The 27299-nt window shown below is 37.0% G+C and overlaps 1 protein-coding gene across 1 annotated transcript in view; it reads right to left on the bottom strand.

The window, feature by feature from the left end:
- The window catches only part of CNTNAP2 (contactin associated protein 2), a 1202777-nt gene that overhangs the window by 533751 nt on the left and 641727 nt on the right, over window positions 1–27299 (bottom strand). The window lies entirely within an intron of this gene.

Genomic DNA, 27299 nt, shown 5'->3' with positions numbered 1-27299 from the left:
AAAAAAAAAAAAACCACCACCATTATATCATAAATACAAGTCTTGGAACTACCAAAGTGTCCATGTTGTCAGGTATAACTGTATAAACTACAGATGTTATCACTCACCTTTCCCATCAAAAGGCCATATTCTACATTTTACTAATCAAGCATATCTCTTAATTGTTTCTATGATCAAGTTCAAAAGGAAAAGATATTGATTAATCCATTTAACTACAGTGAGTAACAAGCCCGAAGGGCATATTATGCTTGTGATTGCTGCTTTTATCAAAGGTTAGATATTTCCAAGAAAAGGGAAAGAAAAAATAGGACGGGGAAAGGCTCACGTGGAAGGTGAGTTCATAGCTAATTCTGTCACTGGGATGTGGGGCTAGTCACAGAAGATGAAGACGTTATCACAGAGGCACTGCAAAACCAGCAAATGTCTGCCAAAAACTGCAAGCTTAGGGGAGCACTATGGTCCCAATACAGATAGCAGTGAAGCAGATGGATCTGTTCGTTCATTCAGATCTTTTAAAAAAAACAGAATTAGTATACTTCTTACATTGTCTCCAGCAGCTGGCAGGAAGCCAGTTTGCCTGGCACGTTAAGCTGCCATTGAAGAACTGCGAAAGAGTACTAGTTTGTTCTGGTCATTACCGTGCAGGCAGGTTATGTTGGGTCAGCAAGTTAAGTAGCAAACACTCTAGTAAAAGCAAATTCCAAATTATAGCACCTCTTACAAGTGACATTTGTTTTCTCCACCTAGACAAAGGTGCTAAGTCACCTTAGCAAAATGCCATTTGCCAAAATAAACCACAATGCAATGCAGTAAGCTGTTTCTAAAATTAAGTGGGATGCACAATATCAGCAGAAGTATAATGGAAGATAAACTTTCAAAATGTTCAAAAGAATGTTATCTTCTATGAACAAGGAATAATATTCATGGCAAACAGATATAACTAAACATTTAATGAATATTTTTTTCCCACTGCTTCCATGTGTTTGTTTAAGATGCAAGATCAAGTCCTGAAATAACATGGAGTGTTATACCTTGGAATATTCTTGCAATATTCATTAGTGTGACTAAAAGTGGCAGAAGCCTCTTAAAGAAATGTATCAGTAAGAAATGTTTCTACCAAAGCTTGCTCAATCTGGTGTGAGAATAGATGAAAGACATAATATACTAAATATGAGAAAAGTTTTCTTTGTTTGTAAGCTCTTTTTTCATTTTCATTACATTTGACAAAGAAGAAACAGAAAAACACATAATTACAACCCAGATAAAATTAATTTCTACTGATAATAAACTCAGAAAGGAAAAGAAGATACACCTTTTTATAGAGTTCCAAACCAAAATTGTTACAGCGTGTGTTACTACAACTGAGGTTTATCAGAACATACTTAAAATCCCAATTTTCCAGCCTGAGATGACCTAACATTAAAAAATCTATTTCATTTTTTTATCAAGGTATTCAGTATTGCCTTGAACTGAGTAACAACGATTAGAGACTTCTGGACAAAATTAAAACTTGGCTATTAAAACACAAGGGATGAAAACAGTGGCATGAGCTGTTTATCAGTAAGTCCAGGGGGAGGTACCTCTAAAGCACTCTCTGGAAAGAGGGATATATAGCAGCCTTCCAGTACCTGAAGGGGGCCTTCAAGAAAGCTGGAGGGAGACTTTTTAGAAGGGCATGTAGTGATAGGACAAGGGGTAATGGCTTTGAACTAAAAGAGGGTAGATTTACATTACATATGGAAGAAGGAAGAAATTCTTCACGATGAGGGTGCTGAGGCATTGGAACAGGTTGCCCAGAGAAGTTGTGGATGCCCCATCCCTGGAAGTGTTCAAGGCCAGGCTGGATGGGGCTTTCAGCAACCTGGTCTAGTGGAAGGTGTCCCTGCCCATGGCAGGGGGGTTGGAACTAGATGATCTTTAAGGTTCCTTTCAACCCAAAGCATTCTATGGTTCTGTGATTCTATGATACTGCAGAAACCAAGAAACAACAAGGCATTAGGCAAGAAAGTGTCAGCCTACCTTGCACCACCATTATCAAAAGATAAGCTTTTGCAGCTTCACAAACTGCAACTAGGGAAATTATGTTACACCTCCAGGGGGTTCTTCCAAACATGTCCACCTCCCGTGAGCATCTGAAACGTCACTGGTTTTCTCTTGCTCCTGGACTGAATTTGCAGGGGCATCTGATGTATTTATATGGTAAATGTCTCTCTCTTAGCGCTTTCACAGTAGTAACTTTCGAGGCCACTGTCTTTTGTCCTTTGATACATTTTTTTGAGATCATTCACCAAATAGGCAAAACCTTCCAGGCAATTTAAACAGAATTAGATACAAGCATACACAGAAAACTTTACCTCGTGAAGGTGCCCTGATGCCGGCAGAGGGATCTGCTGCCTCTGTGGTCTCTGTGAGGAGAGGCCGGGGCTGCCCCGTGCCGGACACAGCCGGCTCCAGCGGCCCCACCGCAGGGCACAGCTGAGCCCCTCAGCCACGGGCGGGCACCTCGGGGAAAGCGCAGCTAAGCAAGGGCAGAACGCTGTCCGGCAGTGAAGGGTGAGGGAAAAAGAGTGAGACAGCCCTGCGAGCCCCGGGGGTAGAGCGGGAGGAGGGGCTCCAGCTGTCCCCACGTCCGTGTTCCCCGCCCCAGAGATCCCCCTGGAGAGCCCCCGCCGGAGCAGGTGGAGATCTCCTGAGGGAGCTGCGGCCTATGGAGAGCCCGCGCTGGAGCAGGGGAACAGCGTGAGAGGGCAGCTGCTCGGGAGTGGGAGGTAGAGGAGTTGGGAGTGAGGAATTGAAGTTGAGCTTGGGAGAGGGAAGACGAAAGGTGTTGTTTTAGTGACTGTATTTGTTTCTTACTACCTACATCTATTTTAATTGGCAATCGATTACATTAATCTTCCCCAAGTCGAGTCTATTTTGGTTGCAACTGTAATTGGTACGTGATCTCCCTGTCTTTTATCTTGCTGCACGAGCTTCTCAATCTTACTTTCTCCCCTTGTCCTATTGAGGAGGGGGAGTGAGAGCATGGTTGGGTGGGTGTCTACTCCCTGGCCAAGGTCAACCCACCACAACTGACGGAGCTAAAAACAGATGATTATGCCATGAAATTGGAAGTTCACTGTATTTCTTATAATAAGACTTAGTTTGCCATCCTCAGCTCTTGAAGATATTCTTTCATAAAAGAATTAACTGATGGTACTAATGAGAAAGGGTTTTAAATTGAATGTCGCGGGAGATGCAAAATACTTCAGTTATTTTAATCTGTATTTTTTGACTGCATACTTTAGTCTGCTCTGCACACACTAAATAAATTAGTCTCGCAATACCCATGTTGTTCTTGTATGACATATTTTAATTAACATTAGAACCGGGACTGGAACCATGTATGCAGGCTAAAGAGACCATCTCATACATCAGACTGCATAGCTATTTGCTGCTGCATGCTTTACTCCCTGACTAATCTTTATCAGAGAGTTCAGCTTCCTTTTAGGAAGCGTGAGATGTAAAAAAAGAAGGCAATTAACTCAGCTCAGCTTCTCCCTGAACAAATAGCCTAAATACTGAAAAACAAAACAAAAAGAAACCATGGTTTCCATCACAACCAATTTGTGAACTAGAGTCCCTCCACACTTTTTTGGTTTTGTTTTTTTTTTTTGGGGGGGGTAACTATTCGTTGAACTCAACATGGATTTCTGCACATCTTGGAAAGTCCCAAAACATGCTTTCTTAAAGCACAGAAACGGGTGATGCTATCTGCTGAATTAACCAAGTGAAAATGGTGCACAATATGCTAGTCTAAGAAATGCACAGTTATTTCTAACTAGTGTCTGTGGTATGCTCTCCCAGTGTGCAGTGAAGGGAAAGCACCCCAAGCTCACTATCACCACACTGAAAAACAGAACATTGCAATGACTGAAGGCAAGAAGCAGGCGGAGGAAAGGTGGATCAGCAGAGCAGGTGGATCTGCTGAGCAGACCGAATAGAAGTCAGCATGAGGAGAGCTGCAGGTTTCCAGCAAAAAACGAATTCCTTGCATTCTCTCTGTGTGCGCAGCATTTAGCAAAATATACTAAGGGGACACATTACAGCTGTCTGTAAGCTGCTTGCTAGAGGCATGATTGGAGAAGCACTGGTATTTTGCCTGTATTAAAAATATTTGCCCCTACAAGTTGGCATCATTCCTGTCAGTTCCTGAAAGATCATACTGCTTCTGCTTTATGAACTCTTCACGGTATTGGCTACAAAATGATCACTAGTTAAGGCTGTCTTCTTCTTAGCTACATGTATTAACCATCCTTATGGAGCTTTACAGTATGGCAGTAACATTCCAACTGTTCTGGCTCAAAGTTGCCACAGAAATTCAAGACCAATTTTACATTTGCTTAGAAAAGTTTTTACTGTTACATTTTTCCGTGGATTTTACCTATGAATGCTAATGAGGGTTGCTCACTAGCTATCAGCAAGTACTCACTATGGTCTTTACAAAAGTGTGGTCCCCAGTGGTATAACTGAGAGCACCTTTTATCTCTCCCACTGCTTTTATCTGCTTTTTGTCTACATGTGTTTTAGAGGCAGTAGTGCCAACCCTCCTTTCTTAATGTGATGATGCTCTGTTCCAGGGACTTAAATTGTTATTGGGATACATGGTATATTCTCCCATAGGGAATAAGTTTGTACAGCTGCATGACCTATTTTTATTGTAGTATTTTATTACATGCCTCATATATTGAGGAATTATTTCTGCTTGGACTTAAAAAAAGTCAAGCTTAACTGAGATCTTTCTGTAAACCAAGACTTAATATTAAGAATAGAATATGGCTCTTTCTTATTAAAAGAATTTTCAGCTGGAAAGTTTAGAATGGACAACATCCCAAATGCACAACAATGATTTCTCATTGCAGCTTAATCTCCCTCATCTGAGCTGATACATATATTTATTTGCATTCTTTTTTTCTTACTGTAACTTTCTGGTATATAAATTGAGAAAAAAAAGAAACACATACTGCTGCCACCACAAATTCCCTGCTGAGTTCTGGAAAAGCTCGTTTCATATGCAAATTAAATATGTTAATGAATGCATTCTCCCTATCTAGGATTTCTATTTAAATGACATTATTTTAAAAGCAGGACTCTTGAGATAGGCACTTTGATTGAACAAGAAGAAACAGATGTTTTGCTTATTACAGACATGGAAGAAGGACTAGATTAACGAATACCAGAAAAGTACAAGAGTTTAATACATAATGGAGAACTCAGAAAGTTAACATCTGGTCGAGTTATGCCTTGAAGAAAACTATAGTAGCAAAAATTTCAAATTCTTCTACAGTTAATTTTGTGATATCAAATCTTCCTGTAAAATGTACTGACCCATGCAGTGGCTATTAATGAGTTGTAGATTATACAGTCTGCTAATATACACGGACAAAATTCTTCTGAAGTCAACAGCACAACAACCTGCTACATCAGAAAAGAACCTCGTTGTAATTTTGATACATGACTGTAACCCAAAAGTCAATTAAAATATTTAAGAATAAAACAGGGAAAAAATAGTATCATTAGCACTCCATGAAGCACTGAAGCAATGTAAGGCTATGCGGCTGCATACTCGTCTTTAGTTCCTACTGTTGTAGTAAGTATTTTATATTGTAATTTCTTGTAAATTCTTATTAGGAGATGAAACCCTCAATACTCAGCATGGGGAGACTCCGGAGCAGAACATGGAGCAGACACATGAACAAGCCTCAGAGGTACTGGAAACAAGGAGGCTTTCCTGGGTATTCAGCAGTGACCGTGTGGATTCCCTGTAATCCAGGAATCCAAAGGTCCGGTCAAAGTTTCTCTGCCGATGGCAAGACCCCCCCTGTCTGAGGCTGAAGGCAGAGGGAGAGGTTTGTAAGTGCTTTCACTTTAGCCAGTCAGCACCATGTTTCATCCAAGGATGGTGGTGTAGTTGCTATTCCTGCCTAATCCCTCCACTAATTCAGTACAACTTTACACCAATATTTCTGACTAAGAAAACAAGCCAACAATATTTTGTTTGAAACATTCAGCTGTGTTCAAATATACAGCAATATATGCCATTAATATTCAATCAGAAAAAAAAAAAAATCACCAGGATGGAATTGCAAGAGCCATGCTTTTCTGTGTTTAGCTAATTGTATTTTTAAACTGGAAAAACAAAACCACAGCTCTTCCTATGGTAATATTTTAGATAGTTTATGGAATAAGCTATCTATATAATCTGTTTTAGGATTTATGATTCAGAAAAATCCTTTTAATTTTTAGCTTTATTAATTTTTCAGCCATCCAGATGATCAGTAACCTAAGACAGTGGCAAATGCAGGCCTTGAAGGTATTTTAATGATGGAAAACCCTATTCTGCCACAAAAACAAAACAGTTATGACAAATTTTGTCCTCATGTTTAAGCTTGGGATTCTTTTTTAAGGTGAGTAGTTGGAAACATGTCAAAATTTTACCCATTGGTGATACTTTATTTATACTGAGTTTTCTCTGCAAGCTAATGCCAGAAGAAAACGATGAACATTTAGTGTGAAATACATCCCTAGCCTTGTATATATAGGATGTATTTAAAAGAAAACCCCAAACAAAAAAGTAGGTAATTTCCCTATTTCCGTAGTTAATACTGTTGCGCAGTAAAACTGAAAATACAGCAAATACATACAACTACAGTGCTGCAGACTCTTTATAACATTCAAACCTATTCTTATAAAAGGCTTGACTACTGGTGACTTCAATGAAATGGACCATAAACCTGGCAAAAATGGTCAAACTCATAATGATTTTTTTTTCTTTTACTGAAAACTAATAAAACCAGATGAAAGACTGTTTGCACTTGAATGCCAGAAAAAGAATGTTTTGCAAATTCTAAGCTTAGACACTTGTAGAATCTCATGCAACTGCTGAAACAATTTCAGCTTTTCAAGCACAGGCTTTTTCCTCTCCTCACTGCTCTTCTCCCATTCTTTATTCTCAGAAAAAAACCCTGTAGTGTTATTGTGCTTTAGATATGAAAATATATACACCTGGGAATTGGAATCCCTGTATGTGCTTCAGCTTGCAGAAAGGATGCTGTTGTTAATGAACAAATACAGTTTTTTCCACTGCCCTCTTCCTCTATTCCAGTCCATGTCAAGTCAGAAAATGTTGGCTCTAATAATGCAATCTGGTGTCCTGGAATTGCACAGGATTTTATACATGCTTAGTGGTAATCATCTTAATGAATGGCTCCAGGATTAATCTTTTCTAAGAAATAGACTATGGCCACACATCAGTTATTTAGCATAACTGTTCCTAATTTCGTCAAAACTCTTTCCAGATCAGCCTCTAGCTTTATCTGTTTTTTAACTGACAACACTATAATTACTATAAGCATGTGGCCCATATCCAGATAATATATCATAATCTTTTGGACTTGAAAACAGTTATCTACATCTTTAAGAATACATAGAACACAATCAACTTCTTTCTTTACTTAAAACCACAAACATGCTAATGCAAAATCTGATGTATTCTTAGGTTTCAAATAATTTCAATAATCATTACCAAAACTTGTAATTTATCTACTCTTTATCCAGCATACACATTTCACATAAGAAACCTCCAAATTTTTTTAGGAAAGGCTTTATATTTCTTTTTCTTCTTTTTTTTCTTGTAAATTGTAAGAAATAAAACATGTTAGAAACAGCATTATACTCATAAAGCTTTAACTTCATTTTATAGTTTTTACAGTCACCTGCCAGAGACCATTCTGGACTGAATTATTATTATTTTTATATGCTCGGCATCTTAATATTTTGATTAAAGTGAGCTAACCAGAACTTTCCTTTTCATCTTATGAAACTTAAAGGTACTTGTTTTATGAGTATTATTCTGTCACATTTATCCATATTAGATATATTTCTTTAGCTTTTTTTGGGGAGGCCTTTTTGAATTTGAAGCCCTTCTGTATCACTACAACTATTTATAGTATTTATTGTATATTTATTATTTAGATGGTTAAGTTGTGAAAAGAATACAGCAGGTAACCTACTTTGCTTTTTCTTATCTTTGGACTAAACAAGTTCAGATACCTACAAAAGCAGGACAGAGATAGTGCCTATTCTTTGCACATTCGTGCCACATAAATAATACATAAAAATAAAATAACTAGATATTCCAGACAGGGGAGGAAAGTGAATCTGTAACTCTTAATTTCATAATGCTGAAGTATTCAGTGAAAAGGAGCATAGACTAATTCTTATTTCCCTAGATTTTCTCACAGGTGCCCATCTTGAACACTTTCACATCAGCTTAAACAGAATACTTAATTACAAATAAAACAGAACTTGGTGGGGAAGGTTAAGTTGGTAAGAAAAAGCAGATACAAAAAGCAGAAAAAACTCCATGTGACTAAAGGTAAATTGACATTTTCTGACGAACAGCAAAAATCAAATGTAACTTTGTTCTGATATTGAAATCCCTGAGACAAGCTTCCTAGCAATGGCTCTGAATCAAGAAGAATATTTAAAAACATGCTTTAGTAGGAGATCACTCAAGGGTATAAAAGCTGTGCACATCTTTAAGTACTCTGCCAAATTGGGGCCTAAACATGTCTCAGACATCCAAACAGGTCTTTCGATGCTCATTTTCTAGCAGTCATCAATGCATGATTGAGAGCTTGAAGCATATGATGGGGAAGAGGTGATTGAGCTTTATCACCTTACTTTTGGTACACTGAAATAGCTTTATGTTGTTCATTTGGCAACACTTTTAAATCAGTACCTGTAACACTTCCATTATGCTCCTGTTTAGAAGATATACAAAGCTCTAAGCACAAGATTTTCTGAAAGAAAATTCACATAGCAGCCCTTTTCATGTCTTAATCCTATTACACAAAAATCCTTTTTATCATTTTATCTTCATTGTACATATGCCTCACATAATAAATAGTAGAAACATTGCCCTTTTCTTCTAAACACAATATAGCACTTTTTACAAGGATTTAGCTGAATCTCTGCCTCTGTCGCAGAGGCATGAACTGTAGAAAAAGCAAAACCACTGCTCCTCACCAGAAAAAAATATTAGATGTGGACATAATCTAGCAAATACCAATGACGAATCAATTATTCTTTCTTCATGATCTATTTTTCATTAAACTCAAATGACATTAAATCATTTATTCTTTAAGCTTGCAATACTCCACTGCCAGAAGCAAAAAATGCTGTATCTGAAGACTGATTTTCTTTAAATGACTGTCCACGCTGTGTTTGAGACCTTATTAGTGGCACCTTGAGGCTGGACTTAACCTTGCTTTGGACCAGTTTGCAGCCATAAACAAAAGCAGCGAGCTCTGCACAGCAGAAGGCAGTTTTGTGCATGAACCAGACACCTACAGAGGTGGAGGTAGAGGTTTACATGTAAAATACATCTAGTTTTTAGCTTGCTGCTGGAGTGTCTATATAAAGCAAATCTCACAATTGTCCCACGTAGTGGACCTTGCTTTGTACTAGTATCAGTCTCAGTGCCTGAGGACTGTATTTCCTTCAGATGAAACTAAGTCCAAGCTAACAAGCTCCAGTCTCAAGTGTGCAAATGACATTGCATGGACTTTCAGGTCTCAGCATGAACCGTTCTGCTCTGCAGATCCACTCCTGTCATGCTGCACTGCTTGCTACTGCAGATGTAGCCAGGTTAAAATGTTGAAAGCATTTGCTGAGGACATTTGGATCTTGATTTGAACAGAAAACAGCCTGTTCTCTTCCATTGAAAGCCTTAAGGAAAAAAACACCGCCCTGCCACAGCACTCTGTGGCGTATGAGACCTACTGCAAGGGAGAAGTTCAAGTGGCATCTCCCTGCCCCAAGAAGAATATATTTGCCCCAGCATTTGCATGTATTTGCTGGCACAGATTAATTTTTCATTTGTGTTAAGTAGGTGTATGTTTTTCAAAACCAGAAAGCCAACAAAGTTCTTAGCAAACCAGAGTAAAGTCTTAATAATGATCGCTTCAAGTGATCCACTTTATTAACTAAAAATATTTTTTTAATACTTCATGTTTTCTTTGTTAAACGCACAGTAGCAGGTATACATAAAAAAAAATATAATAAAATATACTCTGCCTCAAAGGGAACCATAATAAAAATATTCGGACCTTAGGCAGTGGTTTTCTAAAAAAACCATAAAAACAATTAAAATGCTAGCATTGCAGGACTGCTTTGCATTTTACTGAACATTGTCGTTCACAGACGGCTCTTGGACAATGCAAGTTATACCTTGAAGTCAAGAAAGCAGGTACTCTTGACTCTGCCCATGAACTCTGTCCTAAGTTTTAATAGCATATTTCATGCATTCATTTAGGAGGAAGTATCTAATGAAAACAGCCTTTCAGCATAGAAGAAGGTCTAAGAAGTAAAGAAACTTGAAAATGTCTCCAGCCCCTCAGTTTCCCTGCCAGTTCAATATGGCAGCATTTCCTCTCATCTGCACCTTTCACTAGGGATTGTCAAAGAGGAATGTGTAGTTTACATGACTAAACCTTAGGCCTTTGACAAAGTATCAAACTATTTATTCTTCAAATATACATTGCCTTGTTTTGCTGCTCCTTACCACAGCGTTAGATGAACCCTGAATTTCAAAAATTTCCCCAGACTCCTAGAAAGTTTCCCCAGTAAACTTTCCCCAGACTCCTAGAAAATGAGGAATGACTCCAGCCCACCCCTGATGAGGGAGGAAAGGCAGTTCTTTTAAATACAGCCACACAGCAGTGGATCGTTCAGCACAGCAGTGAGATCACAGCTGAGCACTGCTACAGTGGGGGGTGCTAGAAAAACTACTTTTGAAATCCAGACTGAATCCATCAGCTGTAACAAAGGAGAGCCAGGAATAGAACAGCCCGGTCAATACCCCTGGTAGGACACTGGGAAAGCTGGCATGGGGGAAACACAAACAGTGGTATGTACCTCACATGTGCGTCATACCTGTACCTGCTAGTTAGAGGGATTAAGGGATCTGAAATTGTGATATTATCAATACAACTTTAAAATCATGTGCCTCAAAAATAAAAAAAAAATTATTAAAGGTCCACACAAATGTGTCTTTGTCCTTAAACTACAGGGGGTTCAGCTGGGGTTAATTCCACTGGGAGGTAATTGCAACAATGATCTATGTAAAACACTTCTGCTGATGAGATTTTGTTAAATCTGGCAAAGATTAGGAAATTTACAGTTTAGTCTAAATGTTTGTCAGTAATCATCATCCAATACTTAGGAATAAAGTGCCACTTCAGGAATTATCAATAATTGAGATGTTTTCCAAATTTTTTTTTCTGTCCACTCACCTTTTAATAATTTCATTGTTTCTTAGATCACAAGTGAGACCACAACAGAAAATAGAGAGGTTAAAACCTGGTAGATCTTTATTTTTTTTTTCTTTCTGCAGCTTTTATTAAAAATTATTAATGGAAATACAGATTTTTTAGCATCAGAAAATTTCATCTCACTCCTCACTGTAAAATTTCTTTTTGATAGGAACATGAACTGTACTGCTATAATAATTTTTCATTGCAGATTTTCTGTTGCATTTTATGCATTAGGTGGTCTGTCATATGCATAATTAGTAATTATAGGACCCACAGTAAATAAATCATGAAAACATATTATCTTTGCATCATACTTTACTTGGGTTAACAACATTCTGATGCATAATAGAGGCTGTCACTAGCATTTTATGAAGATAAATCATTGAACTATGCAACTCATAAGCTGAATTGTAATAAATCATTCAGTTCACTATTGTTAAAGGCCTTGTGACATTGTCAGTTAAACACGGCTGAGCACAAATTTTTCATTGTAACAGGAATACATGCTGCTGCTGACAGCTGTACCCATGCTGGTGGCCTGGAGACCGGTGAGGGACTGTTGGGACCAAGTCATCTCAGAAAGCCTATTCTCATTCAGAGCATCAATAATTTCATTTAGCTATTTGGGATCTGCTGACAAACCCCTCCTCTCCCTGAAAACAACAACAAAAAGAACAAAAAACTATTTAAGTCTGAGCCTTTATATAGAGCATACACACCTTAGCTATTTGCTTTGCTGTCATTCTTGAAATGCCAGCATGGCAAGAAATGCCTCTGCTTGTGAAATGATGTAACTTTTGGAAAATAGCATACTATATTTGGTGTTCTAGTGACAAATGAGGAAAAAAACCCCAAAACTTAAATTATGATCTAAAATGAGGTTACTTTTTAATATAACTACCACATGAAAGTTGCTACGAAAATTAGTAAACAAAAAGCCAAGTAATTGGAATATGAAATTAATTCTACTGAGGATTTACTGCGTTTTTAAAAATTCTCTAAAATATCCCTTTACAATAGACAATGTTACATAAACATTATGTTAGATAAAAAGTAAAAAGAATTTAATCTGGATAAGTTTGAATTCTGATGCTCTTTTTTTTCCCAACTGCAGCCATATGGAATAAGCACATTCACTGTTAGCCCTGCTGATAGGAAATTAAACATCCTGAGCCATTAAACTTCTAAGTCAAAAGAATCTGCAATTCCTTAACGTGAATATGGGAGATAATCTTCTGACAGGCAAATTGCAGGTCTGGATTAACTTCAAATCTTTCCTCCCTTGTGAGTTTTTGAATCTAAAATGAAAGAGTAGGCTTCTGAGTTAAAAACTGAGAGCCCATGTTAGCAGTGTGAGTGATGGTTTGTTTATTAACGACATTTATTAATAATGTGACAGTTCTTGGCCCCTGTCATACTAACTTTTAATAGGCCAAGTATCACATAGCAATGTTTGGAGAATTCTGGATTTTATTCCTCATATCTGGAATGGTTTTGCACTTGTATATCTGGCATCTAAGTGGGAATATTCCAGCATATAATGGGTATTTGGAATTACATTTAAAAATTTACAAGAATTACATTTAAAAAACAACATGATGGACAAGGCCAATTCATTATAACATGTTACAGTCTGTTTCTGAACATTTATAACAGTTGTGAACACAATGCAAATACTGGATAGCTGTGCCAGAGGTATATGCATCTACAAGGAAAGGTAAGGGAATATAAAGTATATAAAATATACAAATGTTCTGTAGGCCTAGGGTTTGCGAGAAAGCATGTTAGTGTCTTCCAAAATGGTCATATAAATTAGTTTGGGAATTATAAGGCAAAAATAGAGGGAAGTCAGTCATCTGGAAATCTTTGGTCTGGATGGTCCTGAAATGACAGGACTACAGATACTAATACTGGGTCAAAAATAAGCACACCTTAAATAGTAAAAAAAACTTTTTTCCACTTTAAATACAGCACTATTACATATGAGTATATAAAAGTAAGCAGGAATAAGGAGAGGTGGCAGTGAGGAAGTAATCTGCAGACTATATTTTTAACAGAAGGCCCACTATTTTTAACAGGTCTGTAGAAGGCTCCCATTGACCGGGGCCTAGGCAGATGCCCAAGACGCAAAGCATATACAGTTCAAATAATTTACTCTGAATCTATTTTTCAATGGAGGCTAAGTCATCTTGTAAGTCTACAGCCCGTTCCAGTGTTAACTGTCATCAGAAACATGTTGAAACCAATCTCCAGTGAGATATGTCCTTATCTGTAAATGAAGTGTGATATATACCTACAGTGGTATTCCTTAAGAACTTCCCAGCTGGTTTATGCTTGTAGGCTAGTTTCATGCTGTTAGTATTTGTTTTATTTAATGGCTTTTTATACCATGAATCTGGAGAAATTGTGCAAAGGGCTTTAGCAGACAATGGGGCAAACTTCATCAGGATACTTTGGGTTAAAGTGTGAGGTATTCGAAGGACACAACATTATGGCACTGCACATATAGCATATTAAAATGAGTAATCACAGTCAACAGGCTCAAATGATTATTTAGAAGCATACATATGATTAATGGAAAATTTCTGACTGGAGAGGCCTAGATCAATAGCAGCGCAGAGACCAGGGTAGCTGTATATTCCATACGATGGGCTGTTTCTCAAATTACTTTCTCAAATTACAGGTCAATTATGGGCAACAAAAGGGCATGAGATGCCACTTCTGTTGTATTTTCTCTGTTGTCTTCTCTGTTTCTCCAGTGTCTGGCCCCACTGCTGATCAGACAGTGGGCCAAGAGGCTGTATTGGTTGTTCCTTGCCTAAACTCCTCTCCAGAGGCATCCAGGGGTGCCACTTGGCTGATAGGGACAGCTGTTGACAGCAGCAGTAAAAACCGGTTGTTAAGAGCAGTGAAGCCTGGAGATGAGAGGAACAGGCTGTGGAAATGTGGGGATTGGAAGAGCAGGAGGGAACTGGTAGGCATACATAACAGGCATTAACGCTCTGCAAGGCTGGGGACATATCCTTTCCTGTCCCCTCTCTTCCTCCCAAACATGCACTTAATACGCTCTGTAGGTGTAGCTCACATGGTAACTTGTTTAAATGTGAACATCTACATTTTCAGAGGGAGGGAAATATACCAAGCCTTTATCACAGACCATTATAAAATGAGAATTTGCTGCTTGTAAGAAACATGAGTTCAGAATTTAAACCAGGACCTAAGGACAGAAGCAGTAATTTGTTTATGATAAATGTTTTAATAAACAAGTACTAGTTATAACTACAACTCTCCCCCGCCACTTTGCTACAGAATAATGGTAATACTTAACAAGTGTACCAATCAAAACCTGTCAACTCCCCCTGCTTCTTTTTGCTCATGTAACAGCGTTTAAAAATTGTCTTCATTAAAGCACACTGGTTTTTTTTTTTAGGAACAGAACTGTACAACGCAAGGATACACAGACACACATCCACTTACAGATGTATCTTGGTTATAGCCCATGGTACAATAGTCCTAGTCCATACCAGGTATCTTAAGTAGGATACAGAGAATCTTCAATTTAGCAAGCTTAGTGTTGCAATTGCCCACAGCACCTTCTTTCGTATACAGTTGTGCCTTCCTCTCTCTAACCTGTTTTTGTAGTGCGTGTTTGTAGAATGGTGTACGTTCAGTTTAAGGAAGAACCGATTAAATGATCTTGCTATGTGGAAGAAAAAATCTTCTTTGATCCTGTGTTCATTTATGAGCCAAGTCAAAGAGAATACTGCCTGCCAAAAAAATCTGACTTACATTAATTTAGCTGCAGAGTGTTTATAGAAACCAAGCAAAGTCACGTTGCTTCAACAGACATTATCCAGCTCTGCATACTCTACCTTCTGCGCTCTCCTCTGTCTTCATCTATTTCATGTCTCTTTTGTTCACATCTGCTGTCAAGTTATGACAGAAATTATCATATTTAAATTACTGTCAGTTTGCTTTTTCTCTTCTGCTGTGATCAAGGAAATGGGATTCCTCAAGAATTTAAATTGCCACATTCTTTACATTTTCAAAGTCTCCTCCTTCCTTTACCAAAAATTTGTTCACAGCACAAAGCATAAACACAAATTAGCTCCAGGGAGAGTTATGGTGTTTTAATCTGGCTAGAATAATTTGGGAAATTTTAGATTTTAAATGCAGATGACAATCAGTGTTCCGAATTCCGAGTAATTAACAATTGACAAGTATGACCTGGCTGCTGGCGAGACTTAGCAATCTCTTAATCTTATTTAAGTTGTGGAGGAGCCACAATTATCATGAAGGTCCCTCTCCTCATTTTGCTAGACCTGGGCATGTATTAGCCTTAAGCATGTTACAAAACCATCTAACCTGTCATTTCAGTAGCAACTCTTGGTAAATTCTGAATAATGAATTCATTCAATTAAACAGACAAAGCAAATAAAAGACAATGCAGAGAAGGAGCATATGTGTGTACGAGAGCTATCGTTAAACTAAAATGAATGGAAAAGCAAAGCTCTCATACCAAATCATAGTTACCTGCTTTTTCCCTCACCTCACATTCACCCCTCCTACAGTTCTGTCTAGGCATCAGTTAAAACCAGTATTTTATCTTTCTTCTAGTAAAACACTTGACTCATTTTGAGAAATTTAGCTGGACTTTAGTATTTATGTAGAAAAAACATTCCTACTTCAAAAAACTATAAAATCCCAAACCCTCCTCCAATCAGATCAGGATAAAAAATAAGATTTCCAGCACTGTCACTGAGATATAAAAAAAGAAAACCATGAAACTTTGTCATTGGTTCCTGTAAAATACAATGTAATGTATCACATACAACTTCGACACTCTCACAGTCAACCAATAAACTTACTTCCGAAACTAAGCCAATATCTTTGACAATTCTGGTGCACAAACACAGGTGTTTGAACATCAGGTGTTACATAAATGAAATTGCTCTTAATAAAACAAAAGTGGAATTGTTTATTTCAGCTGTACACAAAACTCAGTGAAATAAAGTGATCCATGTGAAAAATACTGTTAAGTTTCAAAGACACCATTTCAAGGAGAAATCTAACAAAGAAGAAGAATGAGGGCTGCTTCTTTAAAATTCCTTTTGGAAGGTTGTATGCAGAATTTTTTCCTTGTACATCCCATGCATCATATACAAAGCCTATTTTTCACGCTAATGAATTTGCCTTTGCTTTTCAATATTAATGTAGGGCCCACCTACCCCAGACAAAATAAGTCTTTTTTTTTTTTATCCACTTCTTTTTGCACCTGTATATAACAAGTGATAATTGGTGTCTCAACGAGTTTGTAATATAAATGGACAAGACAAAAAAAAAAAAAAGAGGAAGAATGAAACATTATCCCTGTGTTACAAAGAAGGACTGTGGCACAAGATTAAATAATTTGCTCACAGTTGCACGAAAGGGTAGGAACCAAAACAAAGTCAAGCTAATACCTTTACGACAAGACTATTTACTTTCCTAATTCTTTTCTTTTTCCTTCCTTAGTACTCAAAAGCCTTACAGAAGAAATCTGGTATTTTGAATATTTAAATTAAATTTTAAAAAATAAAGCAAATTTATTTTTAGCAAGTTATTTTAAGCTTGTGATCTATCTTTCTAAACTAAGATAAATAAAAAGTCAATAACTTAATGGATTCTTCTGTCATTTTGCAATTAAATACATATTTTCAGTATATATGGAACAAAGATTATTAGTTAGCAAGTAGAAGAAAGGTGAGAGCTTTATGTGGCTGTCCTTTTTCATACTTATCATGAAATTTGTGTTTCATGATCATGAAATATATCATATGTATAGCAAAGCGTTATTGACATTTTATAACAATGGAAAGTTTTAAGTAAGGATTTAGATGACTGAACCATCTGTTGGTAACTCAGGTGGAAGTTTGTTTCTCCAGGTGATTGGTAAAAAAAACAAATGGGAAGAGCCCCAAACACAGTAAAGAAATTAAGGACATTTTGCACTGACCAGAGCTTCTCTAGTAATACCAGTGATATAACAAACCCCTAGTCTTCCAGTCTCCCAGATACATGCTACAGCACAGCCCAACACCATACCTTGTGTCTTGAGCCTCCACGAACCATTAGTTGGGAGGTTCTTTTGCAATTGTCTTTCAGACACTCAGCAATTTTCAGGCTTTTACTGTGTCTTTGAGACTCAGGCTCAGCCTGTCCACAACCTACATATAGTGATTGTGCCTGCTTCTGCATCCTGAAAAAGTTATGCTATTTATTTTAACGGCTGGCTACCTCTTCTGATTAATGCAATATAAAAGTAGTGGGGCCTTCAAATTTTTAAGATTTTGTAGCTGAGGATATACACCAGTTTTGTAAGGCTTGCAACCAGGAACTCAAATAAAAGAGTTGTTTCTTTTGCAGCTTTCTTGAAGCAGTGGCCATGCAAAGGGCCTTGTACAGTTATGCAGGTATGGTCCTAATGCATGTATAGAAAGCACAACAAAAAAAGTTGCTGTATCAGCAAAAAAGCAAAGGGGAGAATCAAACTGAAATGCAAAAGTAGAGCAAGTTCGTTCTTGCCTGCCTTCTTTTTCTCTATCTCCTGTACTTACTGATTTAGATACCTTTCAGTTTGGGCATTAGGTTTTGTATGAGAAAATATTCTATATTGCTGTCAGCAGTTCTATTTCCCTTTGTGAGCTGCTCACACAATTGCTGGTACTTTTTCTTGTTTTTCGACTTTCTTATTCCCCAAAATCAAATAATTTTGAAAGTTAGATGTTTCAGTATATCACAGAATCACAGAAGGGTTGATGTTGGAAGGGACCTCTGGAGGTCATCTGGTCCAATGCCCCTGCTCAAGCAGGGCCACCTAGAGCCAGTTGTCCAGAACCATGTCCAGATGGCTTTTGAATATCTCCAAGGATGGAGACTCCACAACCTCCCTGGGCAACTTGTGCCAGTGCTCAGTCACTCTCACAGTAAAAAAAATGTTTCCTGATGTTCAGAGGGAACCTCCTGTGTTACAGTTTGTGCCCATTGCCTCTGGGCACCACTGAAAGGAGCCTGACTCGGTCCTCTTTGCACCCTCCCTTGAGGTATTTATACATATTGGTAAGATCCCCCTGAGCCTTCTCTTCCCCAGGCTGAACAGTCCCCGCTCTCTCAGCCTTTCCTCACAGGAGAGATGCTCCAGTCTCTTAATCACCTTCAGGGCCCTTCACTGGATTCTCTCCAGTATCTCCACGTCTCTCTTGTACTGGGGAGCCCAGAACTGGACACAGTACTCCAGGTGTGGCCTCAGCAGCGCTGAGTAGAGGGGAATATCAATAGCACAAAATAATTTAAAAGAAAAAGAAACCAAGTAGTAGCCAAACTGGGGCGGCGGGTGCGTGTTGCTAGGGCAAATTACGTCTATGTTTCTGCCTGGTTTGGATATCCCATTACCTGCTGATCTCAAGGGAATCGAGAATATGACTGCTAATCATCGCTAGAGTTAAATAAAAAGCAGAAATTCATGTGAAATTATTATATGCTGCAATGTTGCTACTCCTTCCAGACTGTTACTTAACAACTGAACAATGTATTAGTTTTAAAACATTTACACACTAGTATTTTAATAGCATTAAAACATTAAACAACATTAAAAGCATTTAATAACATTAAAAATAGTATTAAAGCATTAGTGTGATTATCAGAAAAAGAAGTATTTCCAGAACAGCAAAGGTGAAATGACAGACACAGCACTGGAAAAGAAAAAAAACCATGGCTTTTCACCAGGAAGACTGTGTTTGCAAATTACATCACTGTTAGCGAAGGAGTAATGTATTCATACACTGAGTTTGAAGCATCTGAAACCCGTATTATTTATGCCCTTTTAAAAGCAGATAAATGAACGGATGTTAGCTCTACACATTGCCAAAGCTTTGCCATTTGCCAGGGTTATGGCAACTAGAACCAGTATGAAACTGCAAGCTGAAGTATTTAACTAGGGAAGATCAAAGGAAAATAATTGAAATTACAAACGTCCTCAAACATAGTTCAAACATCTTTGAACAAAATCGCTATTTATATGTCTTCTGAATTAGCAAGTATAAATAAAAGTGTCATTAGGAAAAAAAAGGAGCTGACTGTAGACAGGTTGTATCAACTATCAGTAACTGCCAGCCTGCAGGTTGTGGATTGGAAACCCACATTAAAGCACTTAAGACAGAAAAGAAAAACTTAGTCAGAACAGGAACTGAAGCACTGGCCTCTCGTATCTGAGAAGAGTGCCATAATTTCTAGGTTATAGGGAGCAATGTAATTCTTTGTCATGTAATGAAAATATCATCCTTTCTTTACAGACTCTACAGCCCCAACTTTAAAATTATTTTCCTTCATAATGGGGGCCACAAAGACTTCACTCCAGCACATTTCAAACCTGGTCTTGACTTTGAGTCTACTGCATGCTGACTAAGTATATGTTCATAGAATTTCATAGATTTTCATAGAAATGTAGATTTTGACTAGGACGTTGGCTATTTTGCATGAACTGGAAGTCATCTCACTCTCATTTTAACTAGTATTATTTACCCAAGATCACCCAGGAAGCTCTAAAGTCCAGTATCTGAAGAGCATTTTTCTTCTCTGCCCAGTATGCAATTCTAAGTTATATATCCCTGTATGTTAAAATACTATATTATACATATACTGTTTTCAAGACCTTTGAAATCTGAGGCTTTCAAAGTACTTCACAAACATTAAGGAATTTATTCTTATAACAGTTTAGTGACAGTTATTTTGCCCCTCTTAAACTACATATTTATATACAACCGAGCTTGCGGTTGGATGTCAGGCATTCTGTCTGAAGAGCTTCTAACTTCTCCAACTGAGGCTCTGTTTATGGGCTGTTAGATGAACGAGAATAGCTTAGCAGGAATTCTGCAGCCAAGGTATTTACCCATCTTTTCCACCAGTTTAGAACACAGCTGGGAAACTGATGGGCAGGGAAGAAAAGTAGCTTGCTAAAATAATACAAGAAATCTGAGAGATTTAAAACTATTATCCTCAGTTACTGAGAGCTACCCTAACTATCGACACAGCCCATTTCTATTTCTGTATTCAGTGGGAAGAATCATAAATTTTCCTGTGCAAAGAAAGTATTATGTTAATATTGTGCCTATGGTGGCTATATTACAATGACCATATTTTGAAAAGATGAAAAAATTTGAGTATTATGAAAAATTAAAAAGAATGCAAGATCCCATAAATCTCTTGATCTTTTGCCCTTCTCTTGTAACAATCTCAAGTGAATCCAGAATAATTGCCTACTTTAGTTCTTAAGTGTACATCAACTATCAAGTAATTAACCTTAAAGAATGTACTGAATACATTATTAGTTCCATTAACATTGTTATAGATAAACACAGTACTCTGAAATTTCCCATCCCATGACCTTGGAAATCTCTTGGGGCAGCTGTAAAAGACCAGTTGCAGGGGCCATTTAAAATGGAGTCTAACAAAGCTCAGAAAAATACACTATGGGGAACAATGCTGCCATAAGCAGGGAATTCAGCTAACTGCAAATTAATAGACCTTTTACATCTATAATTTGCATGGGTTTATGAAAACATATCATTTAATATCTTTGTAAGTAAGTCTGCTATCCTGTATATTAACGTATCTTTTCCATTACAACTCCCAGCCTTTCAAAAAACCCAAACCCACAAGCTTTTGTCCTAAAATGACCACCTTAAAATAATGTTTTGCAAGAACAGTTAAAATAATTTTGAAATAAGCAGTAATCACAGAATCTGTTAACCTATTTCGAGATGACAGTAGCCAGGAAATAGGCCAATACTCTCATTGGTCTTGGGAGCATTCAACCTTCCAGAAGTATCCAAGGAAGCTAGGAAAGCCAGGAACAGCTCCCTTTTTTGTGGATTGCCTTCCTTTGCAATTACGTCATATTGCTAAGGCATCGCATCAAATATTTGTCCATCCTTACATAACTTCATATGGCTGATGCCATAAACTGGCAGACTGAAACACTGGCAGCTCTAAACTAGTTATTTTACTAACTGCTACCTTATGCATCTTTCCTGTTATTTATTTATGCTGCAGGTTAGCTTTACTCTTACCCTTTTTTCCTTAGTTTACTTTTGAAGAGATTATATGCTGTCACCATAATCCTGAAGCATGTCTAGACAGCAATGCAAATAGAACATGGGTAGAATTTAGTTCTGTCTCTGAAAAAAGCCAAGCTTTCCTGACTTTTCAGTGTCACCCTCTCATTGATTGGTGCAATGGGACCAGAAACTCCACAACCCAAGGTAAACCTGAAATTTGCAGCCCATCCAAGACTGCTTTGTAGTAATAAGTGCTAATGCTGGTGGCAACCTAACTGCGGGCAAAAGAGAGCTCAGCACATATTCAGTCCCCCTAGATGTATCCCATTTCCTGATTCTGTTTTCATGATTATTTTGATCTTCACATTTCTTCCACTGTTCTTAGTACTGAAGATACCGAATACCAAATGAGTTAAAAATATTGACAAAACCTGCAATTACCCTAGGGAGTGTAACATAAGTGTGCCTCAAAGATGGTGAAATAAGTGCCTTAAATAGGTCCTGGTCCAACAGACATGTGGAGCAGCTTATTACAGAGAATTTAAACTTGAGTTTGGTTGCCCTTTCAGCATTGACAGATACTGCATATTGTAAATTCCAGAGAGTTCTTATTCAGCTGTAAGTATTTTGGAATTTAACAGGATTAGGTCTTCAAAATAAGACAAAACCATCAAGTTATCTTTTCTGATCCCTGTTGAATTTATGCTCATTAGTTTGATGACATGTATGTGATGACATGGAATTTTTTCTTTGAGTAACACTTCAGAAAACTTCCATTTGTCCTATTGTCACAAGAATTCAGAGAGAGGATAGGTTCTGCTGTCCTGTCATAACAGCTTTTCTGTACCCATTTACAGTCTATGAGCTCCTTAATAGAGTCACTGTTGCTTAACAATTTTGTTTCAGGCATCTACCCACTAGCAATTGCGCCAGTGATTATAGACGGGCCATATTTGCATATAGACACATACCCTGAGAAGCCAAATTAGATCTTTGATTATTCCTCTTTGTATTCTAGGATATATTTTTGACAATTTTAATAGGTTTTTTTCAGCTGCCTCATTTGATTTAGGTGCCTTAGGTGTTAAGATTATATAATGAAATCTTAATTTGAAAGACTGAATTTCATATTGTCATGGGATTTTCTGGAAAGTATCTGATCAGATAGAAATCCTACTCTATATGAGGAGGGATTTTATATATGTATTCCTCTTTCACTGAGGATACTGCAACTACAACATAAATCAGAAGGATCTTCAAGTGCAAGTCAGCTAGCACTGGATTCTTTGCCTTCAGAAAGAGGACAGTTATTTCATTTTGAAATAACTTTTCAGTTATTCAGATTTTGTAAGTATGCAATGGCTCTTCAAATTTTTGGTATTTCTAATATTTTAAAAGGATATCAGAATTGTGTTTTGGGTTCATTCCAGTAGCACAGGGTATTTATGACTTGTCCTATGCGTAATGGCATATAAATGCAACAATGTCTATATACATCACTGACTTCTTAAGAATAAATCCAATTAGTTCAATCATTGTGAAACAACAGACATGAATTAATAATATAATGTTCCTTTTGTCTCTAACCATCACACAAGAGTTCTTTTATCAACACATAACTCAAATATTCTAAAAAATTGTATGGTTTCCTGACTTTTTATAAACACATTGCTGATTCCTTTTACCTTGCCAAAGTGTTTCCTGAAAGGTGTCTCACCAATAAGGTAATACATGCTCTGAAAATTGCAGTGTTTTAATCTTCATAGCAACCTTTACAGCAGTTACTATTAATACTGATAAAATATAAATTACTTTCTATTGCTAAGAATATTCCTTGTGTAATTACTATAAGGAGTCTTATAATGGCTTCTTATTAGGCAAACATACATGATTTGACAGATTCAGACACCAAATGGAGGAAATAAATAAATTAAGTGTTAAGCTTGGTAAAAGCAAAGAACATCAACCTTCCAATCTCCTTATACTGCAAGAAAAAAGAAAATCCCCTCATTTCTTACAATTATTCTAGAGAATATTCAGAAGTTGGGAATGTTAGTCCACAACTACCTATTCCTTGGACGTGACTCCTGATTTTAACTATAGCTGTATTTGCCTTACCCTGCCTCTCTCATTTTGGGGACTTCTCTCCCCCTAAAATTTTAGATTCCCTCCTCCTGTCTGCTACCTGCTTGTAATTTCTTAATTAAAATAGAAAAAAAGAAAAGGGTTGGTTTTTTTTCATTAATATCTGTAGAAGCCTTTTAAAATAACAGCTGTGAAATGATTGCTAATTTTAAGAAAAGGCTTAAAGCTTCCATTGGGATCACAGTTCTTAAATAATAGCACTTCCTGTACAAGAAGAAAGTAAATTGCAATATATGCCCTGGAAGTCTGATTAGTTTTTAACAAGAAAATTTAAAGCACCAACTTTCAGTAATCTTTTTGTTGGGTCAGGAACAACTCGTGTTCCTATTCAGAACAGATTAGATCTTTTAAACGGTTACATCCTCAGACTGAGGGATGGGAAATGATGTTGATTCAGTGTAGTTCTTCAGGCAGGTGTCTATAGTGGCTGCAGACCCATCTCTGCAAGAGATTCAAAAGCATAAACACAATACTTGGGGAACTAATGAAAGCATCTGCTCTCACTCATTAATTAAACTCTATCATTCTCTTTTTTGACTTCCGTGGACTTCTTTCTTTTTACAAACATGTAACGTTCTAAAATCTGGGATGTTAAGTTTTGGTGCAAACCAGCCAGGAACAGTCAATCAGAGTTTGTGACCAGTCTTCCCTTTCAGCTGTCCTGTTCCCTTTCTATTTAATATTTCTAGTATGAAAAAAGGTAACTATAAGGAACAGTATATGTTCCGTGACATGGGGACTCTTGCATACATTGAATTCTCTCCATCCAGAATTATTTGCTAGCATCTACTGAGTTGCAGCCAAAACAGTGAAGCGCTCAGGTTCTAGCCCATTTGTTTGTTTCTTAGATACCTCAAAGCTAGTTACATACTTTGCTTGTAACTATTTTAAATGACTTTGTGTCTAAAAATATTCATAGTATTCTCACCATTCATACGTAAAACTTCACAATTCCAGCTCAGATTTTCTTAAGACAATAGCGTGTGTGTTGAAGGGGGTGGTGGTGTTCATACCACTTCACTCCCAATAAAATCTACATTTCTAGTGTTGTCTCTGATTAACTAACACAGATCCACTGCAAGATAATGGACTTCTTAATACGTATTTTCATCTGCAGTGGATCAGATATAACTAATCTAGTTTTTGTTGAAATGTTGTTTTTAAGAACATGAATTTGGGAAATGACTTGGGAAACGACTTGGGAAATGACTAGCAATGACAAATAATGAGGAAACATCACAACTAAACATCAGATATGAGAGACAATGTGAAAATCTGTTGCCAAAGTCAGCAAAAACATCTTTTGACTTGTCTGAACCTTGATGAAAGAGTTACTAAAATGCATGTTTAACCCCATCATGACTTCAAAAATTTACAGTTCCTATTCAGAGTACAAATGACTTCTAAATGTTTTTGACCCATGAGGTTCTATATGGCTTAAGGAACTATTATCCTAGAAATAGCTTCTTTCTCTGTGTTATATACTGCAGCAGTATAAATCTAGCTGTTAAAGTAGGAGGGCATACCCAGAACTGTAAAGGAAGAAAAAGAGAGATTTATATTCCAACATGCTTTCTACCCCAGATGAGAAATATTTGTATATATTGACCTCACAGGCTGTCCGCAGAAGGCTACCATATGTCAGGTTTTCCTAGACAAATCCTGTTTTTCCAAAAGAAATGTTGACTAAGCACTATTTGAGGCTTCTCTGTGTTTACCAAGGATTTCTGGCAGCCCAGCTGAAGTGTGAGTTCTTAAGCTAGTGGAATATTTGTAAGTATTTTTATATCATGTGGACAATGATATGAGAAACAATAGATTTTGCAGCAGCTGAAATTAGTTGCATAACATTTTAAACATCAGAAGAAGAGTTTATACCCATAAAAAATTGCCTAATTTTTTAAAATAAACATATCACTAAAGAACTAGACAGTAAAATACAAGTTTGACATTGATGTATCCTTCCTATGATCCATTTCTATTTCTTGACTGCAATTTACTATATATTACTGTAAGTAAATTGCTTTTCAAAGCATTCACTGAAATGTTGAAAACAGAAATACCTTTAAGTAAAACCAATATATGCAGAATTCTCCTCTTCAGTACAACATATCTATGAAAAAAATTATTGAAGACAGAAGATTGTTGCTGATGTTGACTAAATTTATCTATTAAATTAAACACAGGGAGATAAATATCAATTTTGTTCAAAGGCCATTTACATTTGCTATGTGAACAAGTAAATCAATGAAATCATTTCTCCAAAGCTCACCAATGTTTAAAAATTCCTTTCTCCTCCTGTTCAAACCCCTTTTCAGGCGTCATACATAAACATGAAAGCTTTGTAAATGTGTTGTGGAAGACAGAGTTATGGATTGCCTTGATCATTTGTGCAAAAATTATGTTTAATGTTCAGAATAATGTTTTTGAACTACATGATGAATTAAAATAAAAAAAGAACAAGTCAAATATTGGAATGTGCATGAATTTATCTTTTATCTTTTAATAGCATTTATCTTAATCTCTTTTTCAAATTGCATATTCAAATCCAGCTAGATGATACACCTTTAGATGAGATTATGTATTGATATGGACTTCTTAAGGGAATAGAGATTTCTGAAAAGAGTAAGGAGACTGCACATTTTAAAAACTCAATTACTCATCTTAAAGTGTTCCCAGCTAAAAAGCCAGGTTTCCCAGGCTCTGTGACCCCAAGAGACTAAGCAAAGAAGTCACGGCTGAATAACTTACAGACATTTCAGAGTCCCATACTATCCTTGATTGGCAAGTCTGGTGTTTTATTAGTGTGCACAGGCACGTATACACACAGACTAGGAATATGTATTTTGGTATTTATGGCAGACCTTAGACTACAGCAATTTCACAGCTTTCATTTAGCCTGCTCAGCTTTTACATCTAAAAGCAGAGCTAGATGAACTCAGCCTCCTCGGCTAACTGAAAATTTTAAGTAGTTGTAAGTATCATTAGGACTTACAGTGTTAAAATTTTAATTTCATTGGGGATTATTCATTAAACACAGATTTCACTATCCACAAATTAGTCTTCATTTGCATAATGCTGCCTACTCACTGAAAATTTAGTCAAACTTGTGAGGCACTGTTACTCCACCTTGCTCGATAGAAGCAATGCATGTGAAACAGGTGAAGAAAAATGTTTCTAGACCAGAGAAATGGTATCCCATATAAATTTATAAAATAATATCCCATATAAATAATAAAATTCCTTCTTATTATTATGCTAATTGTGTATCCAGTAGAAGTAGACATTCATGTGTAGTATGTGCATCACATGTACAAATTAACGCCCTGATAAAGGACCATCCTTATGTTGTCTTTTCTTAGCCACACATTTTATGGCATCTTCTTTACGGACTCTGATCTATATTCTCTTTAGGCAATAAAGAACAGTCATGTAATTGTCTTGTGTTGGGCTTGGCTCCTGCCCTACCTTCCTAAGAAATGGATGCCAATGATCACTACTTCAGCAATTAATGTTTAATAGCAGCTATACAACAGTCCTCTTGGAGAGTAACGCTTGTTTTAAGAACTTGTTCATGAACTTAAAGGTGTGTGTCCCTGAAAGATACAGTTTTTTTTCCATGGTCCTGCTATTACTACAACAGGGATATTATGACAGTTACGCAAATGATACAACTAGCCTTGACCACTCTAGGCTATCCCAT

The sequence above is a fragment of the Mycteria americana genome, chromosome 2, assembly GCF_035582795.1.
Source record: "Mycteria americana isolate JAX WOST 10 ecotype Jacksonville Zoo and Gardens chromosome 2, USCA_MyAme_1.0, whole genome shotgun sequence".
Lineage (NCBI taxonomy): Eukaryota > Metazoa > Chordata > Aves > Ciconiiformes > Ciconiidae > Mycteria > Mycteria americana.
This window is presented reverse-complemented; position numbering and strand designations above follow the sequence as displayed.